This window comes from Giraffa tippelskirchi, chromosome 11, assembly GCF_054371585.1.
Source record: "Giraffa tippelskirchi isolate mGirTip1 chromosome 11, T2T-mGirTip1v1.2.pri, whole genome shotgun sequence".
NCBI lineage: Eukaryota > Metazoa > Chordata > Mammalia > Artiodactyla > Giraffidae > Giraffa > Giraffa tippelskirchi.
Genome location: NC_137285.1, coordinates 50,766,850 through 50,782,706, shown reverse-complemented (window position 1 = coordinate 50,782,706; position 15,857 = coordinate 50,766,850). Strand labels below are relative to the sequence as shown.

The window sequence follows — 15,857 nt, the reverse complement described above, 5'->3', positions numbered from 1 at the left end:
GCACCATTTTTCTCTAAGAAGGAAAGAAAGACACTCTCCCATCTGCAGTTTCGAGGCTGTTCGATGTGATGGGGTGGGTTGAGTTTACGTGGGTAAGGAGGTGAGATAATCCTTCTAAAGTCTGGTGGGGGACCTGCAATGGAGGGGAAGGGAAAATTCTATTAAGAAAAATGAAAGAAGGGACAGCGGAATACATTTCCTTGTTGTTATTGGCCCTGGGCCCTGTTATATCCAGGCAGTGTGAGCTTTCAGAACTTCTATCGGCATCCTTCTCAGAAATTTCCCTTTTACCACAAAGGAAGCAAAGCGGAAAAAAAAAAAAAAACTCTCTCTAGCAGAGATGTACTTCTCTTTTGCCACTTACCACTCCAGAAAGTTAATTCTCAAATGCTAAAATGGAATTTAGGATTTAGAAAGAACTACTGTTGACTAATTAAGAAAAAAATTCCTGGGATTACATAGCCAATTGCTTTTTCAAGTACACCCAATTTTCCTTTTCCTTTTCTAGTAGCACCCTGGTGTGAAAACAAAATAAAACCGAGGAAACCCACTGGACAGTTTTAGATTCCTCTTATCTCCTTTTTTTTTTTTGCCTAGAGAACCCCATCTCTCTCCCCACCCACCACCCAGGCAGCACAGTGTCGTTTGTCCTTAAAAAAAAAAATACATGAAGGCTTTCTGTATATGATTTATATCCAGATACTCATTAAAATAACTCCTGTCCAGTCTCCGCTCCCACCCCACCCCCGCCCCCAAAGCCTGCCGGTTGGTTGTAGTTAACACCCCGATTAAGCCTTGCTCCTAATGGTGCAATATGTTAAGCCCAGACTGCTCTCTTTCTCTCCACCCCCTCCCCCCTTTTCTGTCTCCCTCTGAGCTAGTGGCTTGTTTTAAACCATCCGCACGCTCGCAGGAGCCAGGTGGCGTTGCTTCCTGCCTCCCCTGCTCGCTGTTGCTAAGTGAGAGGCACCAGATCACACGTAAAGCTGAACCAATAGCGTCCTGACCCCCATAGGCTGGTAAAAGCCGAAGAAAAGAGACTCCCACCGCGTTGTCGGTGGCCGGCGGGTCCTCCTCCCCCTCCCACTCCCCTCCCACCTTTTCTTTTCCAACAGGAAGGGGAGGTGGCGAGGGAGCCGAGCCGGCAGGAGGAAGAGGGAAGAAAGAGCATGGGGGAGGTGAAGACTCCTGTGCCTCGCTGTACTTGAGATAAATGCCATTTTTTCTTTGTGAAGAAAAGGAACGGGCGCTTCTCTTGAGCAATCACCGACGGGCAGTTATGCGGCTTTCTGCCCCCAAACTGCCTGTGTTGTCAAAGCTCAAACTCTGAATAAGACGTCCGTCGACTGAGTATCTGCCCTGCTTCCTCCTCTGTCTCTCCTCCTCTCTCCATCACTATGAATCTTTTAATCCCCACAGTTTTGCAGATCTTGGCACCCTCTGTTCCTTCTTCCTCTTCACCGCTCCATTTCCTTTCTGTCTCCCAGGATTCTCCCAGTCCAGAATGCCTTTCCCTCTGTGTACAAGTGAGCGGGATATTTTATCAGATCGTCCTAGGGAACAAGCAAGAGAGGAGGAATATTTATAAAGGCAATTAACACACACACACACACCAATTAACACACACACACACCACACACACACACACACACACACACACACACACACACACACACACACACACACACACACACACACACACACACACACACACACACACACACACACACACACACACACACACACACACACACACACACACACACACACACACACACACACACACACACACACACACACACACACACACACACACACACACACACACACACACACACACACACACACACACACACACACACACACACACACCCCCCGTTAAGAATGTCATCGTCTTTGGCAAGGTCTCTGCAAGCACAAGGTGAAATGAAAGCCTGCTCTTAACTGGGTAGCTGCCAGTGGAGACACCCAGAGGTATAGTTTCGAGTATAGAGAGGAAATGACCTTTCTCCTATAATTACCTAGATATTTTGGGCAGCATCAGACCCAAGTTACCTGGGTAATTATGGCTTTGTAGATCTGACCTCAGAACAAAACAGATTCCAGTGAAGTTCTCCGTGGAAATTTTTGCCATCTTTGGTGATAAGAATGGCAAAGGCATCCATCGGTTTTGCAACCAGGTGAAGTCCAGATACAGGGGGGACTTCCTTTGGTTCTTTTGTCTAATAGGTTCTAATTTCTCCGACCTTTTGGAGGTGGCTTATTATTTGGGCGCTCATGTGCCTTTGGAAAAAATAACCTGTGTTTATTTCTCAGTCAAGAGTGTTGTGGTTTCCTGTAAGCTATTCTTGGATCTGCTTGTGTTTTGGGGGATATCAAAAGGAAGATGCTGGTGGTTAAAACTGCCCATTTCCCTCAAGAAATGGTCCTTTCATACTTGAAATACTTTCTGGGCCAGAAATCCAGTCTCCTTATTCAGTATCATACAGAAAAGTGATCATTATCCTCCCACTCCACCTGCTTTTTCCAGCCTTTCTACTAATTTTTGTCTTTGTGTCTTTTTTTTTCTTTGAAACAATGCTAAAATGGTTTCATAAAGGGCAGCATGGGAGATCAGATTAACCGAAAGGGAATTATCAGTGAAAAACCTTCACCAATGCTGAGTAACTGCAATGTTGTTTTTTTAAGAGTTTACCTTTTTCTTATTATCATGAGGTAAAAAACAGTCTATACATTCCCACATATCCTATTTAAAGCTACAATTCCTAGATAATCAGCAGACATCGTTTCACTCACTTTCAGTCTCCTCCAGGCCTCCCTAGTAGAGCAGAAGGTAAAGCATCTGCCTGCAGTGCGGAAGACCTGAGTTTGATCCCTGGGTCGGGAAGATCCCCTGGAGAAAGAAATGGTAACCTACTCCAGTATTCTTACCTGGAGAATTCCATGGACAGAAGAGCCTGGCGGGCTACAGCCCATGGGGCCGCAAAGAGTTGGACACGACTGAGCGACTAACACACGCACCAGGTTAAATTAGAACTATTTACAGGTAGCCCAATGCTCAGATCTGAGTGAAACCTTCATCTTTGACTGTGCCCAGTTTTGGAAGGGAGACACAGTGACAAAATAAAGCTTCAAAAGTGGGCAGAGATGTTAAAAGAGGGTGGGAACAGGCCAGCCTGTCCTATAGAGCTGCCTTGCCCCTCATTTGGTCAGTGAGTTAGTATTGTTAGCTGCTATTCAGTTGCTGCTTGCCTGTTTTATGTTCAGTCCTGTGCTGAGAGATTTGAGCTGGAAACACAGCGCCCGCCAGATCCATCTTGGTGCCTCCTGCGCTGGGTTGCAGCCCCCTTGGCTTTACCACCTTCATTGTTCAGACACAGGCGGCATGCTTCAGCCATGTCAGCCTGCCAGGGACCAGCGCTTCCTGCTTCCCTCCTCTTTGATCCTTCTCTTCACATCCCTGGGTCCCGCCCACCTCCTGCCCGGAATTCCCTGACTGAGCCATTGGAGCACAAATCCGTGTCAGCCGCTAGTGGTCATTCCCCAAATCTGCACTTATCGACCGAACTTTCTAGACCTTAGTTATGACTTTTCTCTGCCCTGGATAACTTTCTAGATATGTCCTCTCTTTTCTCTCCCCTGTGCCTCTGCTTATACTAGGCTTTCCTTCTGCATGGCTTCTCTGCCTCCAGTCTCTCCCTGTGGAAATCTGGGCTCCAAAGCTCATCTCAAATACGGTGTCCTCAGTGAATGTTTTCTCTCTGTGTCTCCCACTCAGACTGTGTCTTCCAGTCCTCTGAATGTCACAGCCTCTCTTTAGAAGCTCTCCACAATCTGCTTTGAGTTGTCCTTGCTGTATCCTTGATGGTGCCACGGTCAGCTCAGAGAAGGGCATTAGATACTTTACAACATTGCTCCTCAGCCTCCCTGCAAAGCCACTTCAAATAAATATATAATTACACACAGACTGTGTTGGCTATGCAAACACAGCTTCAAGCTAGTCTCCCAAGTGCCCTTTGCATCCCAATTGCTAACCCTAAATTCCTCCTTTATAGAAATTCTGAAACTGTATCCTTCCCACTTTATTTTAAGCTTCTCAGGGCTGCAGCTGTGTCTTCATCTTTCCCAAAGCATGTAACGTAAGTGCCTGGCACCCAAAAGGCACTAGAAATACCATCCTTGAATGATCACATCATAAAGCCCAAGAAACCTTAAAGATTAGGTCTGTGACTCTTCAGGTTTTCAAATTATATGTGTAGAAAAGAATGGAATTTCATGTGATTATTTTAAATCAGATCATGCTGCTGCTGCTGCTAAATCACTTCAGTCGTGTCCGACTCTGTGCGACCCCATAGACGGCAGCCCACCAGGCTCCCCCATCCCTGGGATTCTCCAGGCAAGAATACTGGAGTGGGTTGCCATTTCCTTCTCCAATGCATGAAAGTGAAAATGAAAGTGAAGTCACTCAGTCATGTCCAACTCTTTGCGACCCCATGGACGGCAGCCTACCAGGCTCCTCTGTCCATGGGATTTTCCAGGCAAGAGCACTGGAGTGGGGTGGCATTGCCTGCTCCGAAATCAGATAATGAGACAATGAAATTCAGTAAAACAGTTATTGTGTTTATTCATCAAGAGAGGATGGGTGGTGATATAGTAACAAATGGCCCCCAAATCTTAGGCTTTGAAGCAACAAAACTTTAATTCTTGTTCATGTTTGTTGTGGGGGGAATGGCGTAGGGGGAAGAGAGACTCTGCTTATCATCATCATTCAGGGACTCATACTTGATGAAACTACTTGCTATCTCACACCAGTGGTTGTGCCAAAGGAAAGAGAGTTCTCCGGAGGCTTTAACATCAGCAATTTAATGTTCCAGCCTGGAAATGGTACCTGGCACTCTGCTCTCGGTTTATTGGTCAGAACTACTTACATGATCCCATCTAACCAGAGGAGGGCCAGGAAATGCAGTTAGAAATGTTTGGAAAATAGTGTAAAATAACTCCCACATTGTATTAGTCACTCAAAGATTTTTGTGGCTCAGTGGAAAAGAATCTGCCTGCCAGTACAGGAGACTTGGGTTCGATTCCTGGATGGGAAAGATCCCCTGGGGAAGGAAATGGCTACCCACTCCAGTATTCTTGCCTGGGAAGTCCCATGGACAGAGGAGCCTGGTGGGCTATAGTCCATGGGGTCACAAAAGAGCTGGACACAGCTTAGCGACTGAACACAACAAAGGCTTTTAAAGGACCTTTCTATTTAATGTTGAGCTTGGAAGCCTATAGAATATTCACGTAATTCCTCTCCCTTCACGTACAGTCTTCTTTCCCTCACCTGCCAAGAGAGATTGCTTTGCTTAACTCTAGAAGGCTTGGGCACAGCTATTAAGGGATAAGTGGTTCTGTTGTCTCGATGTATAAAATGAAGAACTTGCCCATTATTTATACCTCTTCAGCCACTCTCATCAGTGCTTCAGAGGCTCTTATGATGGGTAAATTATGCTCTAGACACCTACCCAAGGGCTACCCCCAGGTTCACGTTGAGTGTTGTCACAGTCAGGATCATAGAGAATCAGTACATGTTTTTATAAATTTATTCCAAGAAATTAGAGAGTATACACATTTTGCATAATAGCTGTGTTGTGTTTCAGAGTAAAAAGTTGGAAGCAGCCTAAATACCCAACAGTAGCAGATTAACTATGTGAAATCATGGTATATGTAGAAAATGGACTAGGTGTCGCCATTCAAATTATATTTTAGAGGAATATTTAATGAGATTGGGAAGATGTTCACAATATATTGATTGCTGAATTTTAAAAAAGCAGGCACTAGAACAGAACAAAGGGCAGATTCTGCTTTTTAAAAAGGCATTATCCCTGGAAAGAAGAATACCGCTCTGTGAATGTGACCAGGGCTCATCTTTTTGCGGTAATACTCTGAGTGGTTTATGTGCCTCTTCCCTTGCCTTCTTGTTTTAAGTAAGCAAGAATGACTTTTCTAGCATATAAGGAGATAATGTAAATAACTCTGCCCTCTGACGTGTGTTAATGTCAAGTAACATACATGGTGTTAGTTCTTTTAGCAGAATGAGAGGCCCTCAGTGGGAGGAGGCCGGTGCCAAGACCGAGGTTCAGAAACAGTTCAGATCAGGAGACAGCTTGACGTCAGCTCACACTTGTCCGGGCATCGGCATGTTACCGTTTCTTGCCCTTTCTTCTGCCGAGGCGCCGTATAGATCTTTCGTGGCATTTTGACTTGACATTTCACAGCTGCTGCAAATCCACTAAGCAGGGACGTGCCACTGGCACATTGAGGCCACTGGTAGCACATGGTTTTGTCAAGGGATGCTAAATTTGCTGAGATAGTGAAAACTGGCATGTATTTATTTGGGGTTGAGACAAACTCCTGCGAAACAGGCACCCATCCTGGAAGAACACTTGTAACACTCATTCATCTCGTGTTGTTCACTGTGCTCTAATGCTACAGCTGTCATCCGCTCTCAATGAAGGATTGTCATATTGTCAATCCACAATAATAACGGAACAATTGTCACTCCCCATGTTGAAGTATTGCCATTGTAATATAATTCAGTTCATATTAACAATGCTTTGATGACAACTCCTTCCCATTCCACCCTTTCAGCCCTCCCTCTCTCCTTTTCTTAACCAGAAGGAAATGTATTTTGACAATATCTCCAGTGTTAACGGTTTTCTGCTTTTAAAACATTTTGGGCCCCATAGCCCTCATTGAAACGTCAGAGAACACACCAGTCTTTTTTTTTAATCCTTATAGAACTATCTTGGGATTTGGGATTAGGTAGAGCCTTGCCTAGAAGAACTAAAAGTATTTTTCACCCCTTTGTCTTACTTATTCTTAAGACATTTGCTTGGAAAAAGAACATATATTATGATTCCCTGTTTATTAGGGAGCACAATTAGAACTCAGCTGTATTCACTTCAGGGTCTTCAGTCTGTTCATTAGAAAAGGCTGCTTATTTTTCCAAGTATTAACAGTGATGTCAGGAACTGCTTACATGGTGGAATTAACTACCCTAATGAATTTATATTCGCTGATTTTCCCTAGAGGGGAACTTGGTTCTATGTATGAGTCTTCACCAATTTTCAAGGTACTTTCCTGTCACAATAGACTATTTTAAACTGATTGAGAGTCTTGTCTTTGTTAGAATTTTCCCAAGAGCTAAATCTAGTTGGGCACAGTTGATATGATTGAAATGTACGATGCATACCTGTGAAGCTGTTCCAGCTACACTGGTGCAATTTTAAGAGAAAAAAAAAAATTTGCTGTGACCGTTGGATGTTTTCACTTTTCTGTTTTTAATTCTTCACTCATCCAAATACTTGCCCCCAAACATGTGACAGAATGTGGGGAGAAGGAGAGAGTTCACAGAAGGAAGGAAGTTGGATGTCAAAAACCACCAGAAATTTTTGTAAGGTCACAAATCCCCCAGATGACTGTTTGGAAAATGTTACAGTATTGCCTTCTGGGGGCCTCTTCCTCAACATTCTTATAAGCTAAAAATCAGGACTTTTATTTTTTTAACCTTTCTTTTATTTATCTATTTTAAAAAATTATTTATTTATTTATTTATTTTTGTCTGTGCTGGGTCTTTGCTATTGCCCAGGCTTTCTCTCTAGTTGTGGCAAATGGGGGCTACTCTGTAGTTTTGGTGCTCTGGCTTATTGCCGTGGCTTCTCTTGTAGCAAAACACAGGCTCTAGGGTGCGAGGGCTTTCCATAGTTGTGGCACATGGGCTCAATAGTTGTGGCCATGGGCTTAGTTGCTCTGCAGCATGTGAGATCTTCCTGGAACAGGGACTGAACCCATGTCTCTTGCATTGGCTGGCGGATTCTTTACCACTGAGCCACCAGGGAAGTCCCTCAAATCAGGACTTTTGAAGCAGCACATTTCTCAAAGGAAACAAAGTTGAAGCTGAGTAAGGAAAAGAATGCTGCATAGGATCTGAAAGTTGAACAGAGCTAAAGGTAAATGAGTGTAGAAACGTCTCCTATTGGCCTCCATTGATGGAGACTCGCGAAATAAAGAGAAGAGGGGTGAGAAGCAGAGGGAAAGAGAAAAATGCAGTAAAACACTTTTGTCATGTTCAAATCATCATATGCTTAGTGTTCTGGTGCAGCATTTGAAACTTTGATCTCTTCGGCCCCACGTCAAGGGAGACCTGTTTATGAGCCTCTCGAGGTCCTCACCATGCAAGTGGAGACACCCCACACGACTGTTACTCAACAGCTTGGAACAGGAAGTGGAGACCATGCCACTAACTGAAACTTCAGACTTTGTGTAAAGTTGTGTGCCCGCTTGGGATGTTGCCAGAGCACAAGGACCCATCTCTGTTCTCCAGCAGGAAGTTCCATGGAGCCCGCAGGAAGCCCCCCAGTCAGTCTTGCGTGAGGCTCTGCCTTGTCACATGTTCCTAATGTTCAGGGTCAGACAAGGGAGACGGCAACCTTCCTTCCGACTTTGCCCCTTTGAAAAAGGAGGACCAGGTCGGGATGGGGATGCGGTGAGGGTGTGTGTGAGGCGTGGTTTCGGTGACCCATGTTTAGAAGGCAACTGTTTGTGGTACCGACCAGCCCTGCCAGCAGCCATTAAAGCCACAAGTTAGAAACCATCGGCACGACTTTTGCATTCATTCATTCATTCACTCATTCCCTCCCTCCCTCACAAAATGGTTAATGGTGCTGGATCTGTAGTTAAACCACTGTGTTTGAATCCCAGCTCTGCCATTTCCTGGCTGTGTGATTTGGGTGTGCTCCTTACTTGTTACTAGTAAAATGTGAATAATAATAATTATTATTATATTAATATAATAATGGGAAGCTCCACTTACCCGGAGCTTTCTGAGGATTCAGTGAGTTAATATGACCTCCGATCAGCACCTTTCACTTAGTAAGACCTTGGTCAAGGTTAACTGTCGTATTCATTTATCTCATGAACGAGAGATGTCTACCCACCTAATCTCACTGAGATATCCTCTGGTTAGAGGTCTCTCCTGAAATACCCTGTCTGGATGATGGAATTGCAACATTCCCTTTAAATCCTAGTTTGGTTTTTCTTTGCTTATCTCATTGTCTGAATCATTTTTAAAAATGTTCTCCCATTTTAAACAGAGCTAGGGATGAGATCACACCTTTGATTGTTTGAGGGAAGAGTGATGGATTTAATTCCATTTCTCCAATTTTGAATAGTTATGCACCTACCTTGCTCCCTCTTCCTCTCTTCTGTTTCTTCTGTTCTCCTTCTTCCTGCTTCTTTTTTTTATCATCATTCCTACCTTTGCCCCACTCCATGGAACCTAAAGGTGTAGTTCCAAGTAGTAGGTATATAATCATGTTCATTCATAGTTGGTGCTTCAAGACTCTCTCCCCAAACAGTGTAATTTGCCTCTCTAAAATTAAGGTAACTCAATATGCATCTATATAGAAATGCTTGCATATTATTGGACATTAAATAACTCCTACCTAAAGAAAATAGTCTTATTTTAGACATCAGGAGTATAAAAGTTTAAAAAATATTCACAGTGTGTCATACAACAGTGATTCCATGAAAGTTTCATGCAATGCATTCGGAGGCAAGCAGAACAGATCCAACACTTGCTAAATAGTAATTGTAGTTCTGTTCTCTCGGGGACTTGAGTTGAATTTAATGTATTAGCTCAGATTGTCATAACATCTCCAGAATGGAAGGAGGGTAATATTTTATGTTTATGTAATAGTGGAAGAAGACTGTTATTATGTATAATATATATATTTGAATCCTATTTGAATCAGTGAAAGGTTCATTCCTGACACTGATTCCCATACTCTGGCAAGATGAGGTCAGCATGAAAGACATAAATATGGCAATTACTCTGTGTGTAGCTTAACATTTGCATTTTTCACCAAATTAGGTTGTCCTTTTGTTAAGCACTTTACCCTGTGTATTGTTGGTTTTGTTTTTTTTTTTTTTTGAGAGGGTGAACATCATATTAGATGTAACATGGTACCCAGGGGTTAGAGGAAAGAGGGCTGGACACATTAGTAGATGTCAACTGTGTTCACCTTGTATGGGAGAGAATGGGGCTCATGAACTGTGCACATTCATGTGGAAGGGCCACCTGAGATGAAGTGCCATCTTTTCTGCCTAGAGATGAATTCCTTCTGTGAATTCTGTGTAGTGGTTGAGAACCACACGAGGCATACCTTGCTCTTGGGAGTTTTGAAATGTCTCCCAAGTTCAAGATACATTTCTCTGACTCCTATCCAAATGTCAGCTCATTCATTCAGATGATTGCAGATGTTCTCAACACTATGATGGACTAGAAATGAGAATGAGAAGGTAGCCATCTCTCCCTCCCCACCCCCTCCCTCTCCCTTGGTTTTTCTCATGTGAGACTCCATATTCATACTCTATAGGCTTCCCTGGTGGCTAAGTGGTAAAGAATCCACTTGCAATGCAGGAGATGACGGTTCAGTCCCTGGGTCAGGAAGATCCCCTGGAGAAGGAAATAGCAACCCACTCCAGTATTCTTACCTGGGAAATCCCGATGGACAGAGGAGCCTGGTGGGCTATAGACCATGGGGATGCAAAAGAAAAAGGACACATCTAGCGACTAAACAACAACATTCATGCTCTATAAAGGGAAAGAGTCAGAAGTCAGGCGGCGTCCCTCCCTTTTCCCTTTCCTGTCCTAAATGTTCAGTTAGCACGCACGTGGTTGGTCTTGTGTGCATCCACCTGTGTCTCCGTGTGCTCGCTCTCCCTAGTCCTCTTGTTTGGCTTTTGTGAGCATTTGGGTGTGTGTATGGTTTCTCTCCGAACCCCAGCAGTGGCAGAAGAGTTTGCCTTTGCTCTCCTGTATGTTTTCTTTTTCTTTTGGGGGGTCAGTGTTGGTAGGTGTGATAGCAGAGTTGCTTTGCTGTGAAAAGATAAAAGAGAAAAGTCTCAGATGCATTTTCTGCCAGTGCCTTAGCACTCCAGATCAGAGTGGCTCTTGTTGCTGGGCGTCTGTAACACTGGGCCAATCCAGTGAAGGGGCCCTTTTGTCAAGTTCTTGCCTGACCTTGAGTTCAGGAGGCACTCCTGGTGAGTAGGAAATTCAGAAATGGAAAGAGTAGGGGAGCCATGGCAGTCAGCCCGCAGTGACAGTGCAGTGTGGTGAGTGCAGGGCAGGGGGCCAGTCAGAGGAGCAGGTGAAAGAAGCCTCATGGAAGAGGTGATGTCATCTCCAAGGTCAGGCCCTGGAGACTCCACGAAGGGGAATGTTTCTGACCAAGGTGTGCTGGGACTCTCAGACCTCTTGAGTGCTCAAGAGTCAAGCTCATCATGAAAGACCACCTGAAACAGGGCCCCTTGGCTCGTGGGCTGCAGGAGTGAGTGGATACACAGATCCCCCCAGGCAGGTCAGATGTTATGGCCTCATCATCCAAAGCTTCAGTGATGCTTTGACAGGTAGCTGTCTCAATCGCACCAGCCCCACCTTGGCTCTGCCTTTGGAATGTAACTCTCCTTCCCATCATGCCCTCAGCCGTCATCCTAAAGAAGGTTATGGAATTTACTTTGGTCTAATTTACCACAGCATTATTCCTGTATACACAGGTTACCGCAGCTGTCATCCCAGGAGCACCTTCCCGAATAACAGCAGAGCTTGCACGTGTCAGTTCTTTGTGTTTTGTGTAGACTAATTCATTTACTCCTGATAACAATCCTGAAGGGTAGGTAGTATTTTTATCCCCATTTTATAGATGGGGAAACTGAGGTACAAGGTGTGCGGTGCTTGCCCAAGGCCACACATCTAGTCAGTGGCTGAACTGGTGTTAATGGACTCGGTCAGTATGGCTTAGAAGTCATTGCTCTAAATACATAGGATGCTTCCTCAACATACCATGTGAAGTCATTGTGCTTAGCCCTAGGAAGTCCAGGAAGTAAAATGCAAGATCCTTGCCCCCAGCAGAGACAAAAGATGGATATCAAAATACCAGGGTTGTTAGGGGTAGGGCATCTTGCATTTCTGGGGAGGATGTTTGTTAGTGATGGAGTGAGTGTATCTCTACCTTAGGTGCCCTCTGCGTGGGTCACCCAGATGGAATGGGAGGACCCCAAGGAGGATCCACCTCCACCTCACCTCTGTATGACCTGGGGGAGGGTCGGCTAAAATCACACACACAAAAAAATCGGAAGCCTTGTGTAGGTTGTGTTGTCTTTGATTTACTTGTTTTCAACATCCTTAAATTTTTTATTTAGGGCACTGAGGGGTACACCTCTGCCAGTCAGCTGTGTGACCTTGGATGAGTCATGTTTTTCCCCGCCTTATCTGTAAAACCGGGGAGTTGGATCAAATTATCTCCAAGGTCGCTTCCAGTTCTGAAGTCTTTTGGTTCTGTGTTTCTCGTGTTTTCATGTAGCGCGCAGAAGATATGTAGTGCCTCCGAGTGCATTGCCGTCTGATTTTCTTCTTCACTGCGTAGAATTTCTGAAGCATCCTGTGATCTTTATTAATCACACAAAGACTGTCATCTTCTCAGACTCCAGTGGAATGGCTAAGGTGCCCTTTGCAGAAGATACCGCGGCTAATGTTCTCATTACTGACTAATTGGCTAAAGAGACTTCTCTCACATTGCATTTAGCCTGATTGATAGTTTTCTATCACCTGATGGGTGGAATGGACAGCCAAACCAATTATCCCCTCAAAGAGAGCCCCATCCGGCAGAGCGGCGCCGCCCTGAGACAAAAGGCCCTTACAGGTGATGTCGAGTCAGGGTGCCTGCCTGGAGTTTGTTAAATGAAATGGTTTTCTGAAAAGTAGTTTGATATGCCCTGAAATCCATGTGCCTTGGATCACCTCTAAGCTCACTGGGCCTTGGCTTAGTGAAGAAGGGTGCGTTTCTGGATGTGTTTCAAACCTGGAGAGCTGGGCTGTCTGGTTTGCACGAAACTATTGCTGCTTAGCTTAGTGCAGAGTGAAACAGAGCGGCCGGTCAGAACTGAAGCTGCAGACCTCTCAAGAGTCATGGCACAAGGAGATGCGCACTTTCTCAGACACAGTCTTGTAGACACCTGGCATTACTCAGATTTCCTTTTTGGATTCGTTTTCTTTTTATGTTGCTCAGGCTGTTGAGAGAAAATAACATTCAGGTCACTTGCTTAGTCATTTCAATGGAGGCCATTTCTTTTTAGCTGATTTATCGAAATCTCTGGTTAAAGCACCAACTCTGGTTTCAGAACAGAGTGATCCTCGTGTGGTAAGGATTCACGTGTAAACTAAGTCAGGAGACTTCTTCCTCACGTCTTAGTTCTATTTATTTATTTATTTTTAAAGCAGAGGGTCAGAAAGCATTTCTAGTACTTCATGGTAAACAGCCTTGATTTTTAAGATGTTCCGGGGAAAGAAGAATCGGGGTTCTGAGCGCCTCATTTTCCAGGTAACGTACTGAATTGTGTTACCCAGTCAGCAGCAGAGTTAGGGATACCAGTGAAATTATACAATGTCTTCTACTTTGGTCTCCCCCCAGGTAGGGCCACTATGAAATCAACTTCTGCCTGGGACCAACTTGTGCCCGTATTGGTGTGATATAAATCTGTGTGGTTGAAGTCAGTGTCGGTCCATGTTGGGAAGGAAGATGGAGGAGCCCAGGAGCAGGGCTGTAATTGCAGCATGTAGCACGTTGTATGGGCTTCCCTGATGGCTCAGACGATAAAGAATCTCCCCACAGTGCAAGAGACCTGGGTTCAATCCTTAGTTCAGGAAGATCCCCAGGAGAAGGGAATGGCAACCCTCTCCAGTATTCTTGCCTGGAGAATTCCGTGGACAGAGGAACCTGGCGGGCTACTGTCCGTGGGGTGGCAAAGAGTCGGACACGACTGAGGGACTAACACTAGCACTAGCATGTTGTACTCTTGAGCATCGTTGCCCTCCGGGGCTCTTCTTTGCTGTTTTTTCCTCTTTAAAGCCACTTTATTGAGGTCTGACTGACAGCCTAAAAAATGTCCACATTTAATGTATGCAACTTGCTGAGTTTGGAGGTACGAATACACAATCATCACCACAATCAAGACCTTCAACTTACCCATCCCCTCCAAAATTTTCCTCCTGCTCCCTTTATTTTTTAAAAGAGTAACTTATTTCCCTCCATGGTACGAACACAACATCTACCCTCTTGCAAATAGGTATGCAATTCAGCATTGTTTATTCTAGGCCCCTTGTGCAGTGCATCTTCAGACTTAATTCATCTTGCATATTGAAGCTTTGTAGCCTTAGACTAGCCCCTTCCACATCCCCCTCCCCATTCTTAGATGCTTTAAGATACACACCAAGGTTTTGACTCTCAAGATCAGCTCTAGGGGACCAACTGCCGGGAAAAGAAATGAAAGAGAGGAGCATGATTATTTTTGTAACCTAACAACTTTTAAGTAAATTATCCTTGTGTGACTATTAAATAGGGAGAGGAAGAAAGGGTATTTCCCTTGGAGTGGGAAAAGGAAGGCTGAAAGTGTGTTTGAGGCAGAAAATGGGACCCATTCCTTCTCAGCATCTCTGTTCCTTCTGCCCAAGGAGATCCTGCTGCTGTAGCTGTCCTGGGATCAAGGGTGTGCCGTGCAGTCTGCACTGAGCTGTGGAAGGGGCTGAGCCCAAGGTGTCAACTTGAAAGGGTCTTGTGTGGCACAGCAGCAGCATAGCCATTTCAAGAGGCGTAGGTTTGGAATTGCTGTAGCTCTTTCATCCTGCGTGTAGTCTTCCCTGACAATGCAGATGCAGTCGATAAATACGCACATTCCTGCATGTTGGATGACTGAGGTCCCTGCAGCCCGCTCCCTGACTGCTGTGTCCACCTGTACTGCAGGCTGCAACCTGGGCAATTGGTACCTTCTCCTCTCGCCTCACATTAGCACATGCTATGGCAGAGTGGGCCTCAAATGCATTAGAAAAACACACATGCTTGGTATTTAATGAAAACCTTGACCAGCAGGGTATGTAAGCAGAAACACTACGAACAGCATAAGGCTGTGGTATAACAAGCCATTTAGAAAAGAAATATGTCCTGATCTGTACTTTCCTTTACAAGCCATTGCCTGTTGGAGATATGCTTTATTTCTGGTTTGAGTTCATCTTCCTCCATTCCCAGCTCTGCTATTAGATCTGTGAGCTCTTCAATGAGAAAGACAGCAGGGAAAACCTCTAACAAAAAAATAAACAGCTATGCGTAGAAAACAAACTTACGGTTATCAGAGGGGAATGAGGAGATAAATTAGGAGTTTGAGATGAACAGATACACAACATGGACCTACCGTATAGCACACGGGACCGTACTCAAGATCCCGTGACAACCTATAATGAAAACGAATCTGAAAAAGAGCACATGTATAGCAGATACATATTTAAAATATATATATTTTCAGAAACATATATCTGAGTCACTCTGCTGTACACCTGAAACAAACACAACATTGTAAATCAACTATACTTCAATTTAAAAAGTTAAAAATAAAAAATAACGGTGGTGAGAATGGGGGAAAGAAAGTAAACAGCAAGTTCTGAAAAGAAAGAAAGTTTTATCCCTCAGCCTTAAATGAAACAATTTGGTGTTAAACTTTATTGTTCTATTGGGCTTCCCTGGTGGCTCAGATGGTAAACAATCTGTCTACAATGCAGGAGACCTGGGTTCAATCCCTGGGTCAAGAAGATCTGCTGGAGAGGGGAATGGCAACTCATTCCAGTATTCTTGCCTGGAGAATTCCATGGCCAGAGAAGCCAGGTGGGCTGCAGTCTATGGGATTGCAAAGAGTCGCACACGACTGAGTGACTAACTCTTTCACTTTATTGTTCTATTAGCATTTTAAGGGAGAGAGTT

General features: G+C 44.5%; 1 protein-coding gene and 1 long non-coding RNA gene across 2 annotated transcripts in view; both read left to right on the top strand.

The window, feature by feature from the left end:
- The window catches only part of MAML3 (mastermind like transcriptional coactivator 3), a 451,114-nt gene that overhangs the window by 109,093 nt on the left and 326,164 nt on the right, over positions 1 to 15,857 (top strand). The window lies entirely within an intron of this gene.
- On the top strand, positions 1,132 to 7,292 carry LOC145526038 (uncharacterized). Its single transcript, XR_014068637.1, has 3 exons — positions 1,132 to 2,921; positions 4,397 to 4,500; positions 5,161 to 7,292. It is a non-coding gene; the product is annotated as an uncharacterized LOC145526038 (long non-coding RNA).